Below are 6,653 nucleotides of genomic sequence, written 5' to 3' on the forward strand. Positions count from 1 at the left end.
ATCACTTGGACTCGGGAAGGGGAACATCACACATCGGGGCCTATAATGGGGAGGGGGGAGGGGGGAGGGATTGGATTGGGAGTTATACCTGTTATAAATGCTGAATTGATGAGTGCTGATGATTTGATGCGTGCAGCACAGCAACATGGCACAAGTATACATACGTAACAAACCTGCACGTTATGCACATGTATCCTAGAATTTAAAGTATAATAAAAAAATAGGTCAGGAAGCAACAGGTGTTGGAGAGGATGTGGAGAAATAAGAACACTTTTACACTTAAAGTATAATAATAAATAAATAAATAAAAATAAAATATCCTCATATAAAAACAAGAAAGAAGCTTTCAGAGAAACGGCTTTGTGATGTTGTCATTCATGTCACAGAGCTACATGATTCTATTCGTGGGACAGACTGTTAGCAATATTTTTGGGGAATCTGAGAAAGAATATTTTGGATCACATTAAAGCCTACGGTGACAAAGGAAATAAAATCATATAACAACTGGGAAGAAGCTTTATGAGAAACTGTTTTGCAATTCATTAATTCATCTCCCTGAGGTATACCTGTCTTTTCACGGAGCAGATTGCTAACACTGTTTTTGTGGAACCTGCACAGGGATACTGTGGAGTGCATTGAGGCATATATTGAAAAAGCAAATATCCTGAGGTAAAAATTAGAAAGAACCATTCTGAGAAACTGTTTGTGATGTGCAATTTCATCTCAAAGAGATACAATGTTATTTCATTGAGCAAATTGATAACACCGTTTTCATGGAATCTTCAATAAGGTATTTGGGAGCGCATTGAAGCCTATGGTGACAAAGCAAATATCCACAGATAAAAACCATAAAAAAGGTTTCTGAGAAACTTCATTATGTTGCGTGAATTCATCTCACAGATATACACTGTTATTTTGATGGAGCAGTTTGATAACCTTGTTTTGGGGGGATCTTAGACGGGATATTTAGGATCACATTGAAGCCTATGGAGACAAAGGAAATATCCTGAGATTAAAACTAGAAAGAAATTTTTTGAGAAAGCCCTTTATGATGTATGAACTTACCTCACAGTGTTACACCTTTCTTTTCATGGAGCAGTTTGCTAATACTGTTTTCACCGAATCTGCAAAGGAATATTTGGGAGTGCACTGAGTCCTCTGTTGAAAATGGAAATATCCCCAGATATAAACAGGAAAGAAGCTTTCGGAGAAAGTTCTTTGTGATGTGGGAATTCATCTCACAGAGTTACCCCTTACTTTTCATGGAGCAGTTTCCTAACCCTATTTTTATGGAACCTGCAAAGGGATGTTTTGGAGTGCATTGAGACATATGTTAGTAAAGGAAATATCCTCAGATAAAAACTAGAAAGAAGCTTTCTGATAAACTGCTTTGTGATGTGTGAATTCATCTCACAGAGTTACAATGTTGTTCTCATTGAGCAGTTTGCTAACACTGTTTTCTTGGAATCTGCAATGGGATATTTCAGAGTGCATTGAGGCTTATGGTGATAAAGAAAATATCCTCATATTAAAACTAGAAATAAGCCTTCTGAGAAACCACTTTTGGATGTGTTAAATCATCTCACAGTGTTACACGATTCTTTTCATGGATCACTTTGCCAGCATTGCTTTGGGGGAATCTAAGAAAGGATATTTTGGATGGCATTGTTGCCTATGGTTACTAAGGAAATATCCCCAGATAAAAAGTAACAAGTAGTTTTCCAACATAGTTCCTTGTGATGTGTAAAATTGTCTCACAGAAATATACCTTTCTTTTCATGAGGCAGTTTGCTAACAGAGTTTTCATGGCATTTGCAAAAGGACACTTGGGAGTGCCTTGAAGCCTGTAATGTAAAAGGAAATATCCTCAGATAAAAACTAGAAAGATGCTTCCTGAGAAACTGCTATGTGATTTGTGAATTCAACTCACAGAGTTACACAGTTCCTTTCATCGAACAGTTTGATAACACTGTTTTCTTGCATTCTGCAATGGGATATTTTGGAACGTGTTGAAGGCTATGTTGCCAAAGGAAATAGCCTCATATAAAAACTAGAAAGAAGCTTTCAGAGACACCAGTTTGTGATGTTTATTTCATATCACAGATTTACACGATTCGTTCCATGGGTCAGTTTGGTAGCAGTGTGTTTGGGGAATCTGAGATGGGACATTTTGAATTTTATTGGAGCCTACACTGACAAAGGAAACATTTTCATATAAAAACTGGAGTCTTTCTGAGAAACCACTCTGTGATGTGTTAATTTATCTAATAGCATTACCCCACACTTTTCATGGAGCAGTTTTGTGACATTGCTTTTGGGGAACTTGAGAAGGGACATTTTGAATTGTATTGAAGCCTATGGTGACAAAGGAAATAACCTCAGATAAAAACTAGAAAGAAGCTTTCTGAGAAACTGATTTGTGATGTGTGAATTCATCTCAGAGATTTACACCTTTCTTTTCAAGGAGCAGTTTTCTGACACTGTTTTCCTGGAATCTGCACAGGGATATTTGGGAGTGAATTGAGGCCTAAGGTGTAAAAGCAAATATCCGCAGATAAGAATTGTAAAAAAGGTTTCTGAGAATGTTCTTTGTGATGTGTGAGTTCATCTCAGGGAGTTACACATTTCTTTTCTTGGAGCACTTTGCTAACTCTGTTTTCCTTGAATCTGCAAAGGGACATTTGGGAGCGCTTTGAGGCCTACAGTGAAAAAACAGATATCCTCAGAGAAAAACTAGGAAGAAGCTTTCTGAGAAACTGCTTTGTGATGTGTGAATTCAACTCACACAGTTACACTGTTCTTTTCATTCAGCAGTCGGCCAGCACTGTTTTCTTGGAATCTACAATGTGATATTTTGGAGCACTTTGAAGCTTATTGTAATAAAAGAAATATCCTCAGAAAAAAACTAGAAAAAAGCTTTCTGAGATACCACTTTATGATGTGTGAATTCATCTTTCAGGGTTACACAACAACTTTTCATGGAACAGTTTGGTAGCACTGCTACTGGGTAATCTGAGAAGGAATATTTTGGATTGTATTGAAGTCTATGGTGACAACGGAAATATCCTCTGATAAAAAGTAGAAAGAACCTTTCTGAGAAAGTTCTTTGTGATGTGTGAGTTCATTACACATAGTTAAAATTGTCGTTTCATGAAGCAGTTTGCTAACACTGTGTTCATAGAATGTGCAAATGGATATTTGGGTGCGCATTGAGACCTATGGTGAAAAAGGAAATTTCCTCACATGAAAACTAGAAGGAAGCTTTCTGAGAAACTACTTTGTGATGTGTGAATTCAACTTACATATTTACACTGTTCTTTCCAATGAGCAGTTTGCCAAAATGGTTTTCTTGGAGACTGCAATGGCATGTTTCAGAATGTATTGAAGTTTACTGTGAAAAGGAAGTATCCTGAGACAAAAAGTAAAAATAAGCTTTCTGAGAAATTGCTTTGTGACATATGAATACATTCAGAGAGTTACACTGTTCTTTTCATTGAGAAGTTTGCTAACCATGTTTTCCTGTAATTTGCAATGGTATATTTCAGAGTGCATTGAAGCTTATGGTGACAAGAGAACTATCCTCATATAATAACTAGAGAGCAGTTTTCTGAGAAACGGTTTTGTGATTTGTGAATTCATCTCACAGAGTTACATGATTCTTTCAAAGGAGCAGTTTGGTAGAACTGTTTCTGGGAAATCCGAGAAGGGATATTTTGGATCACATTGAAGCCTATGATGTCTAAGGAAATATCCTCAGACAAAACCTGGAAGAAGCTTTCTGAGAAAGTTCTTTGTGATGTGTGAATTTATCTCTCTGAATGAGACCTTTACCTTCATGGAGCAGTTTGATAACACTGTTTTGTGGAATCTGCACAGGGATACTCTGGAGCGTATTGAGGCATATATTGAAAAAGCAAATATCCTGAGGTAAAAATTAGAAAGAACCATTCTGAGAAACTGTTTGTGATGTGCGATTTCATCTCACAGAGATACAATGTTATTTCATTGAGCAGATTGATAACACTGTTTTCGTGGAATCTGCAAAGGGATATTCAGATGTGAATTGATACCTATGGTGACAAAGGAAGTATCTTCATGGAAAATCCTAAAAGAAACTTTCTGAGAATCTGCTTTCTGGTGTGTGAATTCAACTCAAAGAATTACACTTTTCTTTTCATTGAGCAGTTTGCCAACACTGTTTTCTTGTAATCTTCCATGGGATATTTTGAAGCGCATTGAAGCTTAGTGTGAAAAAGGAAATATCCTCAGAAAAAACCTAGAAAGAAACTTTCTGAGAGACTGCTCTGTGATTTCTGAATTCATTACATAGAGTTACATGATTATTTTCATCTAGCAGTTTGGTAACCCTATTTTGGCGGAAGGTGAGAGGAGATATTTTGGATCACATTGAAGCCTACATTTACAAAGGCAATATCCTTAGATAAAAAACTAAAAGAAGCTATCTGAGAAACTAAATGTTTTGGGATGTCTGAATTCATCTAATAGAGTTACATTGTTCTTTTCAATGTGCAGTTTACTAGCACTATTTTCTTTGAATCTTCAATGGTATATTTTCGAGTGCATTGAAGCTTATGGTGACAAAGGAAATAACCTCAGACAATAAATAGAACGAAGGTTTCTGAGAAACTTCCTTGTGATTTGTGAATTCATCTCAGAATTGCACGATTCTTTTCATGGAGCAGTTTGGTAGCACAATTTTTGGGGAATCTGAGAAGGGATATATTGGATCTCATTGAAGCCTATGGTGACAAAGGAAATATACTCATATAAAAACTAGAAAGATTTCTAAGAAACTGCTGTGAGATGTGTTAATTCATCTCACAGCCTAACATGATTCTTTTCATGGATTAAGCTGTTAGCACTGTTTATGGGGAATCTGAAAAAGTATATTTCTTAATGCTTTGATGTCTATGGTGACACAGGAAATATTCCCACCTAAAATCTAGAAAGAAGCTTTCTCTGCAAGTCCTTTTTGTTGCGTGAATTTATCTCACAGAGTTACACCTTACTTTTCATGGAGCAGTTTGCTAATACAGTTTTTGTGGAATCTGCAAAGGGATACTTGGGAGTGTTTTGAGGTCTATAGTGAAAAAGAAAATACACTCAGAGAAAAACTAAAGAGAATATTTCTGAGAAACTGCTTTGTGGTGTGTTAATTCAGCACAGAGAGTTACACTCTTCTTTTCATGGGGAAGTTTGCTAAAACCGTTTTTTTGGAATCTACAATGACTTATTTCAGAACACAATGAAACTTATTGTGAAAAAGGAAATATCCTCAGACAAAAACTAGAAAAAAGCTTTCTGAGAAACTGCTTTGTGATCTGTGAATTCATGTCACAGGTTACACTGTTCTTTTCATTGAGCAGTTTACTAACACTGTTTTTTTGGAATCTGCAATGGGATATTTCTGAGTGCATTGAAGCCTATGGTGACAAAGGACATATCCTCAGATAAAAACTAGAAATAAGCAATCTGAGAAAGTTCTTTGAGACGTTTGAATTCATCTCACACAGTTACATGTTTCCTTTCATGGGACAGCTTGGTATCAAAGTTTTTTTGGAATCTATAAAGGGCTACAAGGGAGTGCATTGAGGCCTATATTAAAGAAATATATATACTCACAGAAAAACCAAAAAGAAGCTTTCTGAGAAACTGATTTTTGATGTGTAAATTCATCTTACTGAGTTACACCATTATTTTCATTGAGCAGATTGATAATAGAAACATTCTGAGAAACTGCTTTGTGATATGTGAATTCAGTTCACAGAGTTACACTGTTCTTTTCATTGAGCAGTTTTTAAACACTGTTACCTCGGAATCTGTAATGGGATATTTCAGAGCACATTGAAACTTACTGTGAAAAAGGAATAATCCTCAGACAGAAAGTAGATAGATACTTTCTGAGAAAATATTTTGTGATTTGTGAATTCTTCTCACAGAGTCACACGATTCTTTTCTTCGATCAGTTTGATATCACTGTTTTTGAGAAATCTGAGAAGGGTAGTTTTGGATTTCATTGAAGCTTATGGTGACAAAAGAAATATCCTCAGATATAAATTAGAAAGACGCTTTCTGAGAAGGCTGTTTGTGATGTGTGAATTCATATCACAGAGTTGCAACTTTCTTTACACGGAGCAGTTTCGTATCACTGTTTTCGTGGAAACTGCAAAGGGATATTTGGGAGCACATTGAGACCTAGAGTGAAAAATGAAATGTTCTTTGATTAAAAACTAGAAAGAAGCTTTCTGAGAAATTTCTTTGTGATGTGTGAATCCATCTCAGAGAGGTACACTGTTCTATTCCAAGCCGTTTGCTCACACTGTATTGTTGGAATCTGCAATGGGATATTTCAGAGCGCATTGAAACTTATGGTAAAAAAGGAAATATCCTCATATAAAAACTAGAAAGAAGCTTTCTGAGAAATGGCTTTATGATGTGTTAATTCATCTCATAGAGTTACACGATTGTTTTCATGGTTCAGTTTGGTAGCACTGTTTTTGTGGAATCTGAGAAGGGATATTTTCAATTGCATTAAAGCCTATGGTGACTAAGGAAATATAATCAGATAAAAATTAGAAAGAGGGCTTCTGAGAAAGTTCTTTGAGTTATGTGAATTCATCTCACAGAGTACA

At 35.9% G+C, this 6,653-nt stretch overlaps 1 pseudogene across 1 annotated transcript in view; it reads right to left on the reverse strand.

The window, feature by feature from the left end:
* The window catches only part of LOC105523418, a 33,627-nt pseudogene that overhangs the window by 25,399 nt on the left and 1,575 nt on the right, over positions 1–6,653 (reverse strand). The gene's annotated exons all lie outside the window — the stretch shown is intronic.

Source organism: Colobus angolensis, unplaced genomic scaffold, assembly GCF_000951035.1.
Source record: "Colobus angolensis palliatus isolate OR3802 unplaced genomic scaffold, Cang.pa_1.0 Scaffold461, whole genome shotgun sequence".
Classification (NCBI taxonomy): domain Eukaryota; kingdom Metazoa; phylum Chordata; class Mammalia; order Primates; family Cercopithecidae; genus Colobus; species Colobus angolensis.